This window comes from Haliotis cracherodii, unplaced genomic scaffold (assembly GCF_022045235.1).
Source record: "Haliotis cracherodii isolate W230 unplaced genomic scaffold, xgHalCrac1.p SCAF_5, whole genome shotgun sequence".
NCBI lineage: Eukaryota > Metazoa > Mollusca > Gastropoda > Lepetellida > Haliotidae > Haliotis > Haliotis cracherodii.
In genome coordinates, this window is record NW_027266308.1 from 11,851,687 (window position 1) to 11,866,081 (window position 14,395).

The 14,395-nt window shown below is 38.1% G+C and overlaps 1 long non-coding RNA gene across 1 annotated transcript; it reads right to left on the reverse strand.

The window, feature by feature from the left end:
* Positions 1–1,421: 1,421 nt before the first annotated feature.
* LOC139443894 (uncharacterized) lies at positions 1,422–2,668 on the reverse strand. Its single transcript, XR_011651736.1, has 3 exons — positions 2,575–2,668; positions 1,959–2,114; positions 1,422–1,749 (listed from the first exon to the last, which is right to left on the reverse strand). It is a non-coding gene; the product is annotated as an uncharacterized lncRNA (long non-coding RNA).
* Between the last annotated feature and the right edge of the window lie 11,727 nt (positions 2,669–14,395).

Genomic DNA, 14,395 nt, shown 5'->3' on the forward strand with positions numbered 1-14,395 from the left:
AATTGAAAGATTTCAAGCAGGAGCAATCTTCCAGATGGAGTACGTTGACGAATTATCCATACAGTTATTATATTATATTTCACACACAAACAGAGACACACACAAACACCACAGTTCATACAAACATACCTACGCACGTTCATATATCATACAATACATGTATACATTGCTACTTGAAAACCATTATTCTCATAGAGATACAATTGGCGGAAGTAATGTAATCATGTTGCGGCGTATCTACGTCAGAGGATATGAGTTGTCAATATATATTCCGGTCATTTAAGTGTTGTTCCCATAGAGGATTTTGTAAAATCGGCTATACTGCTTTTAAGTTGGTTAAAATTACATACATTTATTATATTATGCTCGCCATTTCGTTAACACCTCGTTATATCACTCTTTGATAGTGATTCATAAACACATGCTCATGATATAGTCGGAATCGTACAATGGACTCTGCTTTTAGAAGAGTTTGTTATGATTGTTGAAAGGTTTTTGTAGCTTTTGTTGATTTGCATGGATGTGCTATATCTTAAATACGTGTGTGCGCGCGTGCTTTTAGAATGAGAGCTTGTGCGTGTGAGTGAGAGAAATGGACAGACAGTAGATACTGGTCCAGCAACCTCTGTTTTGTCGTAATAGAAAAGGTTTAAACGAGGATCCAAAATGTCGATGTGGCAGCCCATGTGAAAATTCATATCATTTTTTCATTGAATGTCCTTTATTTAAATCAGCCAGAAACGAACTGATACACTCACTATTGTTAATTGTGAAAGACACTTGTGATGTAAATATTGACCTGATGCTAGTTGGAAATGCAAGTTTACCTAATCCCAGGCAGCATTACACAATTGGGCCAACAGTGGGCCGCACTAAACATTGCGCCAATGCCGGCAATGGGCCAATGCCGTTTATCAACGATGGGGAAGCATTGGCCCAACACTGGTTGCCATTTGTTAGCCATCTATGTCCCAATGCTGGTCCAATGTTGGCAAGTTTAAAATTACCTTTCCTTTCCTTTCAAACTATGGTCAGTGGTTCACAGTCATGCATGCGGCCGTAAAGAATTTACGATGATTTCAAAGAAATTCATTAGCAATGTCACCTGAGTGTTTCAAATTGAATTACAAATTTGATCATGCTGGTGTGAATGAATGGATATTTAAGAGAAGATCACAATTTATTACATAAGTTGCTTCATAGGAATCATCAATAATTATGTATCATTGGCTTTAAATGTAGATTGTCAGTTTTTTGTATTTTGTTTGATAAAACCAAAATCTGAATCGAAGGTCCAAGATATGTAAGAACAGCGGGTCAGTAAAAACAAAAGCTATGAACTAAAGAAATTCTTGGTCAGTCTACCACAAAACTGTGTACAATGCAAATCCAATTCAGCAAGTCCTGCATAGTCAGAAAAATGTAACAGACAACCGGGGGATCCATCTCCTTGTTTATTTACATGTAAATAGCTAATATTTGAATAAATATGCCTCACAGAACATTACTCGTGTGAATTTGAACACAGTTATAAAATAAATGTCTCTAGATTAAAGTTTTCCTGGTCTGGTTCTGCAAGCAACTCTCCACTAGGAGTAGCTGGTGCCTTCTTTTGTAAGGACTTTAGGATTCGCTCTTGTCTGCCCCCGTCCCTGTCAGGGGCACAGGGAAACCACAATTCTATCTTCTAAAAATTATCTCCTATTTCATTGTTGGTATTTTGGGCCAGTGGGTTCTTTCGGGTGGCTTCTGCAACATAATTGTGTTATCGTGTTAATAACTTCACACAAAGATTTCCATGCATATTAATGCTGGTTAATGTACAAGAATTGCCACGTTATACACTGAAAGGCTAATAATAAATGTAACATTGTTTCAAGTTGTTTTCAAGACAGATTCATGTATTAGCCATTATCAAGAAATATATTGAGGAGAATTAAGCTTGAAGCTGTACTCACTAATGATAACATCCTTTAGTGGCATATCCGTGAAGGTCCTCTCTCCGGATATCCCTTTCCTATTTATTTGTTTTGCTAGTTTGTTATGGCCGACGACAGGACGTGTCTCATCGTGTCTGCAGCGGTCATACCCCCGATGACACCAAGTTGTGGGACCTTTATGTAAACATGCATGGTATAGTTACAATTACATATTCGGATTATGGAGACAGCGTTCATAGTATTGATAGATAAAATAACATAACACGAACGAACATTTATGTTTGAATGAAGTGTTGTTGCGAATTACGAATGAAGTTAAGTTTTCATGAAAATATTTCGCAGTATAGCCTAGCTATTTTGAGTTCAAAGCATATATTTAAGTATAGAAATATGAAACTATGACATGGGAAACTATTACATTTAAACTGCATTCACAGATATTTACATGAACAACAGTAGACCAATATACAGACCACACTGTTTTTACTATGGCGCCAGTATGTCAGATTTCATGAAATTAATTATCTCATTAATAACTCTTTCTCCGTTCAGATCATTAACGAGATTATTCATATTTTACACCAAAATGTTATCTGTTTGGAGGAATCTGTAGATTGATGAAAATCATACTTACTGTTGTTGAAATGGGCAAATTCAGAGACAAAGTTACCAACAGGAAGAATGACCCACTTGTAGACGATAGGGTCTAGTGAATGGACTGTGACCGTTAAGCGTGATCCGCGTAAAGTGATACACAAACAGTTCCTCATTATAATTATGTGATTTCTCTAAATGATTACCAGAGGCATAAATTCCTTTTTTCAGTACTCATGACGAAACAGTTTATATGTATATATTTTTTTCATCCCATTAAAGATGGTATTTCATATCAACTTTGAGTGTTCAGAGCAGATGTACTGATAAGGGCGTGGCACTGTATGGGGCCACTGTCGCCTGGCGAGCGTGTGAATGGAACCAGAGACCATATAATAGATCTGTTATATGGTCTCTGGTGTAACCCAGCCGAGTTGTTATCCATATGTTTTGTCGTAATAGATCGGAGACTAGCATGAAGAAGAAGAAGAAGAAGAAGAAGAAGAAGAAGAAGAAGATTTTATTAACGTCTCACTTGTATACACACATTTTTGTTAAAACAAATTAAAAATATAGTTACATTAAAGTTGTATACAACCAATCGCACAGCGATTTATGAGAGACGGTACATTGTAAACAGGCACATAGTAGAAATAAGCAAGAGCTATATATCAAAATATACATACAAAACAATGTTTAAGACTCAATGATATAAAATATTCCTCCGGGTATATAAAATGTCATGGCAGGTTCTGGCACAGTAAAAGGTGAGGTCATCAGTTGATGGAATCCTAACATATTTATCTTGCTCTGTCAAAGAAGTAAAATCTATCCATAAACTATTGCACTTGTTGATGAGGCTGAAACGTATATCGTCGTAGTGGGGACAGAATAAAAGGACATGCTTCTCATCTTCTATGACATTTTTTTTCAGTTAAGACACAGCCGCATCTCTCTGGGTATGTTCTCGTATCTGCCCGTTTCGATCCGCAGAGGGGCCACGCCCAGTCTAAACTTTGCTAGTGCACTTCTGTGTTTGCGTGATTTTGGTCGACTGACATAACTTTCTTGTCCATATTCACTCTTAAATTGTTTGTACGACCGTAACTTGCTGCTTCCACTATGCGCTGCTTCACTTCGGATTGTTTCCTCCCATGACTGTTTATATCTGTTAAAGACTGTATCATGTACAGTTTTAATAAAGAGACCCTTTTCCAGATTGCCGTCGTACAGAATGAGTGAGTGAGTGAGTATGGTTTTACGCCGCTTTTAGCAATATTCCAGCAATATCACGGCGGGGGTCACCACAAATGGGCTTCACACATTGTACCCATGTCGGGAATCGAACCCGGGTCTTCGGCGTGACGAGCGAACGCTTTAACCACTAGGCTACCCGACCGCCCCCGTACAGAATGAAATGACCCAAGTTCTGTAAAAAGTTCCTCACACGATGATTCCAGTTTTTAAGTGATGTCTCATTTGCCCATCGGAATATTCTCTTGTTGATTCTCCTTGTACTTGTGTTGGTCATTCATGTACACTACTGCCTAGAAGTTCATTCCCCTTACACGCATGGGCAACGCGTTACGCAACCAGTGTGCATCGGGTTGGTCACGCGTGTGATACCCGTGTGCAACGCGTTGCACACGGGTGTGCACCCCGTCCGCCACTCGTGTGCAACGTGTTACACACTCATTAGAGGGGGAACAAACTTTTGACCAAAGGAGGACCCGTCTTAAGCTGAACCTGGAGGTGGTAACAAGGAGAGAAAATTTTGTTATCCTGACGAAAAATGATAATGCACATGTATTTCCTAATGTCTCCTTTCTTTATGTGATTTTGTGGGAATAACATGAATACTGTTGTGATCAAATAGATGTGTTTTGTTTTATACGACCATTGCTTCTAAATCCGATGGTGTTAAGAGAATACATGGTCCTGGAACATGTTATTGCAATTGAAATGCTTTTATTGTGATTTGACATTAACGGTCTGTAGTACGACTTTCAGTGATAATATGTATGAGGTTTGGCGGCGCATTGTTTTTATTGGACCCTAATTACTTTATGATGACTTGGACTCTTTATCACAGCTCCATAGCCGTGAGGCTGGAAAAGAGCAGCATGTAATTAATGAGGGTGGGTTATATCATTGAGGATACACTTGAGGGAGAGAATACTAATTACCGTACTACAGGAAGAGACCTGTAGACGTAAGCTCGGGGTTGTGTTTTAGCTGGCCGTCGATAATGGCCGCCAGGAGAAGTGAGCTTTGACTGCGTCATCTAAAATAAATAATATAATACAGCAGTGTTATTGTCACGGTCTGTTGAATATACTCCCAGTGCAACGGTCAATGTATCTTCTACTTGATCCTTGATACATCATTTTGGCATTCACAATATATAGTATTTCAACGTACAAAAGAGCACTGATCTAAAGCAATTCCGCGGGAGTAGTTGTTACCTATGCATTACTGTATTTTCTCAGTGACTACCCGGATGATATAGCAGAAATCTAGACTTGTTCGCGACCTGTGCTCGCCATTCGTAAGCGCATTTTTATTGAAAGTAGAAGGACATATGGTCACACTGATCAACAAAAATGAAATACAGTTTTTGAAATGTAGGTATATTTGTGGGGAGCATCGGTAATGGTGATGCAGTTTTGATAAGTCACTTGCTTGGTAATTGTGCGATCTTCGTGTACACTATTTTGACTTGCAACACAAAGTAAATATTTCATCTGCACATTGCTTATTTTACCGTGTGTATATGTTTACATTCAAAATGTAAACAGATTTCACTAAGGAAATGTATTAAACGCCTAAATATTCAGTTTATTTTACAAATTAACTGAAAAATATGTCCATCTTTATTAATATGATAACGAATTCCAAATATTTGTTTATGTTTAATATCATCACCAAGAACAGTTCTGTATTGTTTGGCTTCTTTTCTTAGCATAATTAATATATTGTGATGTGTTTAAGCTCTTTTGGTCGTCTTTATCATTTTTAGTCAGTCGGTTAAATAAATGAATGGATTATTCAGTCAATTTGTAAAATGCCTGAAATATTTAGATATTTAATAAATTGCCTGAGTGAATCATATTTTACACATTGACTGTAACATATACACGCTTACAAAAGAAAATACTTGTGAAAACAACGTCTATCGCGCATCGAAAAACTTCCCAACCAAACAGAAAGGAACAAGAATGATTCTGTTCAAAGCTGCAGCGAATGAATGAAAACAAAATGCAAATATCATTATTACAACCTACCAAAGTTATAATGTATCCGGGAATATCAACATAAAGGAACAATATCCATTGCGTCTGCAGCTGTACAAAAATACTTATTCGATGTCAAATGTCTATGTGAGAATCAAATACTTTAATAATAATTATTTGGAAACAATATTTGGAATATATATGAAATATATTAAAATATTTAAATATATCGTTTTTAAACGTTATTTAAATGTATCGAATATTATAACCCGTGTGTGTTTCTTAACTGATCACTTAGTTTGTTTCAATTGTTTCACATAGGTGCCAAGTTAGCTGAGAAAGCCCACGTGACAACTATTTTTATAATGTCCACGGTTCTTAAAAACATACATTGAGTTAGATAACAATGAACAACCAGTCAGTGTATTATCGGTTACCCTTTGAACAAAGTATGTTGTTTTTACATCTGTACTTCACGCCATGATATGAGTGTATTCCCTAGGTTTAGTAACCCTACCTTCACATGTAAACACTTACTTTTGACATATCCACTGTGCAAGATAACAGTAATTAATCAATCAACGTATTTCCTGTTGATCCTTTGATGTCTGGGAATGATCAGTTGATTTACAAAAAAAGTAAATCAACTGATCATACATCTCTTGCTGGGCTGCCACGTGCATAATTCACATTCCACCTCACTTCAAACCTGGATTTAGATTAAATAATTACCCCAGGTACAAGAAAGACCAAATTTGAACCTTTATCCGGTAATCTGAGTGGTGCTACAACTGAGTATACATAATATAAATTCATTAACAAAGCAGCATGTGAATTACGACAAATACAGAAGTGAAGGGTTATACCAGAAAATGTGGATGACAACAAGGGAGTAGTAATTGTATCATCCACGCAATCCGAAATCCGCAAATGCTTTCACTCAGGGATACTTTTTTTATTATCAAACTGTAACAATCAGGGGTATTTCCAAATAACGACATCCGATGAGCTTTCGCCGTTATTTGTCTGTTTGTTTAGGCTGAAGAAATTAATTACCATGCGCCCATTGTTGAAATCTTCATAGATCACGGGTAACCAATCAGTTTTCAAAAATGCGTAAGTTTATTTAGCTGTCCTTGCAGACTGGTAGCCCAGTCTCTTGTCACGCTCGGTTGCGTTAACGAGCAAATTGACTCACGGCAGCTAGTAAGCCCAAGCGGAAATCCAAAGGTCGTATTACCTGAAGAATCAACCTTCATTTGCGAAATATCTACTGCTCTTAAAATCAATATTTTTCCCAATACTAAAATTCAGAACTTTCTAACCAAGGATTACCAGTTGAAACTGGTCGATGGCTGAACATTCCCAGGGAAGACAGCCAGTGTCCACTCTGTGATTCTATCGCTGTGGGAGATGAATTGCATTATTCATTCCGATGTGAAGCTTTACACCAACGGCGATATGAACTCTTAAATAAGCAATATCTTAAGTTTCCAAACATTTAAGAAAATTATGACCACTAACAGTGTAAGAAATCTAAAAGGCCTATCTAAATTCCTTAACAATGTGTACAATACAATTGGTAAATTGTATTAGTATCCACGTATCCTATTTTTATTATTTTTGTTAAATTGTACATAATAAAAATTGTAGATAATTGTATGTCATGTTATTCTAAGAATAAATGAGTTTGAGTTTGAGTTCGACACCCGAGAAGAAGCCAGAGATTAGTGCTCCTTTTTGAATAGTTTACAATCATGTGTTTTAGGGTTAGCTGTGTTGGCTTAAACGTATTTTTATTTCAAAAGAAATCTGGATCGGTAAACAAGCAAAACTTGCTTATGTAATACCTCTCCAGGTAACAACTTAACAACAGCTGGATATATATAGATAAGAGAGTGATGAACATAAACATACAAAATGCACAATTGAAATACACGAAGCCAGTACACTGAAGCAAGTGGTGTCTGTGAAATAAGGTAATGCAGTTTTCCTTTACAACATGCATAAAATTAAGCTACTCAAACCTTTTGCTTTTGACAATGATGTCATGAACTGATTTAAGAAGAGTCATGTTTGTAGAACTGCTTAACTACTGCCATGTAATATCATGTTTAGACCATACCCATGTGTGTAGAAATACACAGTGTTTCTGATATTATCGTATTTTTTAACAGTTATAGAAAAAGTGAATTGCATCTTCAAGGTGATATCCACAAGTGCAGTCTGGTATGTCTGATACATGTCGTCTAAACTTATCAGCGTTTAAGTCACTGCAGCCGAGCCTAAGGCGACAGTGAACAATTTGGCATGATCTATGAAAATATTTGAAGTCAAAATTATTAATAATTGCATCAGAACGATTAATTAAGGATTTGATTTCTTTTAATGAGCGAGCATTAGTTACTTCATCGGATAGAGGGTTCCGCAGGTTGATCATATCCAGAAGAAATGATAATAAGCATAGGTCTGTGTTCTACATGTGATTGTTTGTATGTTGAATCTTTTTCTAAGGTTATATTTGCTGTTATCAGAGAATTGAATATACACTTTTCAAATATTTTGGCTAAGCAACTTGTGAGTGCTACAGGTCTATGATTTTGGCATTCATGTTCATCGCTGACACTGACACCGCATCAGCTCGGCAGTGGACTTGACACAGTTATTTGCGCACTGATTATATAACTCCTACAGACAGGTGGGGTGGTTGTTCAAAGCGAAACGGACGACCCCGTCTGTTATCTAATAAATGCTGTGCGGCGCCTTTGATCTTGCCTCCAACCATACACCTTATAGTAGTAAACGACGATCAGGATGGCCTGGAAATAAACACAATTCTGTCTGCCCAGTGTATCCACAATTAACTAGAATGCTTCATATCTACAAATATATATATAGAAAATTGCATCAGTGTGGTTTATCATGTACAGTGCTTTCTTACGCTTGGTGAGGCAGATTGAAATTGAACATTAGGATAACGTCAGCAGGGATAAAAGAGGTCATACCAAAGAACTTTATTTACTAGTGGAAAAATCAGACATTCCGATCAACCACTACAAGCCCCGACCGGATCACAAGGTTGACCAGATCAACACCCCAAAGGAATATCTCTACGCCAAACAAGGAGTCCCTTTCGTCATGGTGCACAAGAAGGGGGGACAGGACATCGAGTACGACATCACAAACTACACAGACTTGTACCACTTCTTCCAGAGTAGTGGCGTACCGACCTCAAACCACTTCGTCGCCAATACCGCCGCCCTCCTTGCCAAGAGTCTCTACCAGAATCCCGACCCCCAGGATGAGAAGCTGACCAAGAGACTACTACAAGGACTAAACTTAATTTAAAAAAAAAAAAAATTTGGGTGGGGTGGGGTGGGGGGTGGGGTGGTGTTTGCACTTCTTTATTTAATCATTACGCTTTTTTACCCTAATAGTATAAGTGCTTCCCCGTGTGCGAGATAGGCTAAAGTCGGAAAGCGCACGTTAAATCTCCGAGGTACCTATCTACCAGAACTTTATTTGCTGTTCTGGTCATACATAAATATATGTAAGTTACGTACATGGGGAGGCTAGATTATTTACAGCTTACAGCAATATAGTGCAAATATTATGTTCAATAAAAGAAAACGTTGATAGATCTATAACACACTTTTTGTACTTTTAAACAAACTGTGGACTTTTAAGACATTTTCGCTTATTCTAATAACATCTAGCTAACCAATCATGTCTATCTATGAAATCTACAAGCATAGTTGCTGTCAAACCTAAAAAACATATACAGGGAGGTAAGTTTTGACTTGCCAAGCACCTTAAGGTGAGTTTACTTTTAAACTGTCAAAAGCTATTGTCCCTTCAATACTAGTATAAGTCTGGAAGCTGTCTCTCGGACTGTTATGAGTTATGATGTATTTTATGATATAACTGGGGAATGTTCAAATTAGTTACTGTCATTTAATCCAACGTTCTAACTGTCAACTGTCTCAACAGGATCATAGGTTTGGTTATATATCTCCTCCCTGTCTCTATGTCTTAAGTTGTTAATCGGTAACTGCGGTCCAAATGTATCAACTTATTCATCTATTGTTGCAAACTTGACTGAATTAAACATATCTTATTGATCATGAACTACTCAGTCAGTCAAGCACCTGTATCAGAAATGTAAAACCAGCCATGTTTCATGTAGTCCCAATATCACTGAAAAATGCCGATGTAACGTGACATATAAATTTACTCACAGACAATATATTTTTCGTGAGAGTGAAGCACAATTTTATTAAAGTTTCATTAACAATTTCATAAACTATAATAATATTAATATTAAAATTCATCATCACTTGCCAAGTTTATGAAAATGTCCCCATTTGGGAGATGTCACATATAAACAAGGATTCGAACTAGATTTGATCGTCTTTGACACTGAGGTTTATCCCCACTTTGCCAGCAAACTGCAGAAGATTAACAGTGAGTGAGTGAGCATCGTTTCTATGTTTATACAAGAAAAGATGTCATGCAAAAAAAAGCTCACAGTACTTAGTGAGTAAACTCACGACCTGTCATGACCTGGTTGAGTGACTTCCTCCAATCAACATGAAAGGATTACCCACAGAGAAAGAAAGGATTAAAGTCACCCATAAATCTTCTCCTCCCCTAGAAAATGGCACTCCACAGGGCAGTATCCTCAGCCCCACCCTCTTCAATATAATGATAAACGATCTATTCGAGGGTCTATCCCCTAAAGTAAACACATCAAAATTCGCGGATGATGGAGCCATCTGGATCCGCACTAAAAGCATGAAAATGGCCACAAATCTACTCCAAAAATCTCTTAATAAAATACAACAATGGGCTGACAAATGGGGCTTCTCCCTTAACTCAGAAAAAACAACAGGAATAGTATTCAAACATAAAAACATGAAACCCGCCTCCCCAATCCTCCAGCTAAACAACCAAACAATCAAATTTCAAAAACAAACCAAATTCTTAGGACTTATTTTCGATGAACATCTCACCTGGGATGCTCACATCCAAAACCTAACAACTAAATGCAGTAAAGACCTAAACACCCTAAGATGCCTAACTGGCTCTAACTGGGGAGCCTCCAAAGATACTCTCCTCTCTCTCTACATATCCCTAATTAGATCAAAACTAGACTACGGCTGCGCCATATACAACACCCTAAACAACTCTCTATCCAAAAAACTTGACTCAATACAATATCAGGCTCTCAAACTCATTACACGCACCCAACATGGCACCTCCTACACCTCACTTCAGGCCTTAACAGGAGAAATGCCACTAAGTCTACGCAGGGAACAGCTAAGCTTAAATTTCTGGGCCGCGTCCCAATCAAACCCTCTCATCCAAAACTTAATAAACCAAAACATCAGCCCTAAAAACCAAGCTCTAGCTCGTAAACACCCCTTACTTACCCCAATATCCCAAAGAATAACAAACTACCTAAATGAACACCAAATTAAAAATCTTAAACAAAACTGCAAACAATCAAATATCTTCACCCCTAAACTTAAAATACCCAAAATAGACACAACACTAGCTAGCCAAATAAATAAACAAACCGACCCAAACATAGCTAAAACTACCACACTAGCATACATACACAAAAATTGGCCAAATTGGTGTAACATTTACACGGACGGATCCTCAGATCCGACCTCCAAACACACGGGTTTCGGAGTCCATACCACACAACCAACTAAAACCACACAATCCTTCCGACTCCCAAATAACCAATCAATATTCACGGCCGAACTAATGGGCATGGCCTCAGCCCTCCACAATCAAGAATCCAAAAACAACCAAAAAATCCTAATACTTACTGACTCCCTAAGTGGACTACAAGCCCTCCAAAACAAAAATACCAAAAACCGACCTAAATTAATAAATCAAATACTTAAAAGCTCCAACGACCTAACAAAAGCAGGCAAACAAATAACCTTCTTGTGGATACCCGCCCACGTAGGAATATACGGTAATGAAAACGCCGATAAAGCAGCTAAACTATCCCTTAAAATCCCAGAAATAAGCTTAAACTTACCCATCTCAAAATCAGAAATTAAAAGTGTAAACAAACAAAAAATCACAAAAAAATGGCATAACCTATATCTAAACTCAAATAGCAAAATCAAAAGAGCGCTCAGCAAACCACTAACCAAACCAAAAATTCTCCATCCATCAAAAAAAATCGACAGAGTAATCACTAAACTCCAAACAGGACACACCAACCTAAATAACCACCTAAAAAAATTTAAAAAACACACTACAGGTAACTGCCCACACTGCAAACAACCAGAAACCCCAGAACACGCACTCATCCACTGCACACACTACCTAACACATCGAACCGCATTACAAACCACCCTCAATCTAAACAAGGCTCTCACTCTAGAAGCAATACTAAACCCACAAAATAAACTAGAAAACTTCAAGGCCTTAGGCGTATTCTTAATAAAAACGGAACTAATAAAACGCATCTAAAACCATAATAACCTACCAAATCAAAATCACATAAACAAACAATCATCCACCATACCCAGCTCCCTTAGTTCTCCTCCCCAACCCCATCAGCATCTATTCCAAATCTCAAAATTCCCAAATTCTATATAAGCAACCCCTAAAGCCCCCTCTTGGGTTGCACAGACCACCCTCGCCCCTTTCGGAAACACATTAAATGGCCTGGCCGGGCCCGTGTGCGAAATACGCATCAGTCGGAAAGCGCACGTTAAATCTCCAAAGTAAGTAAGTAAGTAAGTTCTCCTAACGTAGTACTCCAACTTCTAAATGCCTCTCAAAGAAGGATTAAAATCCTAAAGATATCCTATCTACGTGGTATAGGTACTCACAACCTCTAATAATAAACTGTTACGTTTGGTATCCCCAGCAATACTCACCATGGTCATTGGGCAAATGTAAAAATCACAAACCCTAACGAGATTCTGTCAAAATGGTCACACCCGGTGATTGTGAAGATCTCAAATTCTATCAACTGTCAGACAGCATGGCTGTTCATATTCATTTACAACATCCTCTTATAATTAGTATAAAAGTGTCCCACACAAAACCTTCTTTTATTTATTCTTTCAAAATACAACACAGAAAGTGGGGTGTGGGGAAATGGGACATATTCCTACGTGAAATAATGAGACATTAGTAGTGGTGACGGCTATATCATAATTGTATATGTCTAAAGCATAAATTTGGCGAACGAAAAACGTTATATTTGCAATCAAATGGAATGACTCGTGTGGGCAAATGAATATGTTCGCAATCCACAAACAATCATTTTATTAATGGCGAACATTTACCAACCCGCGACAATCGTGTCAACACGGGGGTTCCCCTAGCAATAAACTCGCATCTAAATTCACTACTGTTCTACTGTCGGCTAGCCACAATGGCTAGACTGGACCCTAGTGGAATGGTTCATGCCATAAAAGTCTAGCAACCGAACACTAATTAAGATGGGCCGACCTTGTATTTACGGTCTGGTGAGCACAGCTCAATGGCCCCTCATTAACTCAAATTTCACATCTCACTGTTTTGTTTTATCTCACTATTCATTTGATAAATTTGTCAACTTCAACTGGAACCCGGTCCCGTGTTACACGCGTGGCACACCCCGTGTGCAACCCGTTGAGCACCCGTGTCACATGCGTGTTACACGCGTTCTCAACGCGTGTTACACGCGTTCTCAACGCGTGTTAGGGGAATGAACTTTTAGGCAGTAGTGTAGGTTAAATGCGTATCTGTGTACCCCCACGGCTTCAGAGAACTAGACACTGGCCTCGACCCATGGTGACTCATGATAATTTTTGAGTGAGGGAGCATTTATCTCAGGAGATAATTTCACTCAGAGTCAATAGGATGCCAAAACATGCTGAGCAGTTGCTGTTATTCATTCGTGCATTCATAATTATCCTACTACCATTCTGATAAACGTCCCGTAGAATAACGTTTAAACTTAGCGGATTGTGTGTGGGGCGGCTTTGTTGCTCGGCGGCCGGAACGCTCTGTTGGCGTTACATGACGAGGCTCGGTCACGGAATTCCCACAGTAGCTTTATATAGACACCACGTCAGTTGAAGGCGTTACTAAACCGCGAGGGGTGAAGATGGCTGGTCTGTACTTGGCTGTGCGCTTGGTTGCGTTCAAGGGTAAGTTGATCTTTTGAGTGCTGCATGTAGATCGTGTATGGATGGAACTATAATATATCGGAACACTCTTACTACTATGTGAAGTTTATTCCTCATACACTGTGATATTGTGTTTTCACGCTGCTTTGAACATTCATAAATTCATGCTTATCATGCTTGGAATCGTAGAATCGACTATGTTTTGGGCAGAGATTTCTTATACAATAGAACCTGGATATAACGAACTGCAAGGGAAAATCAGTTCGTTATATACGTTGTTCGTTATATACGTTTTTGCTTGGAAACGTCTTGGCTAAAACAAAATACAATAAACATACACGCATCTACCGGTGATTCAGTTAAAAAGTACCAAATGATACAACTTCAAACAAATTTAATGCAATGGTCGGAAGAAATCGTATCTGAAATTATTATTTTATCAGAATGATATATTCCAATATCATCGAAATTATGT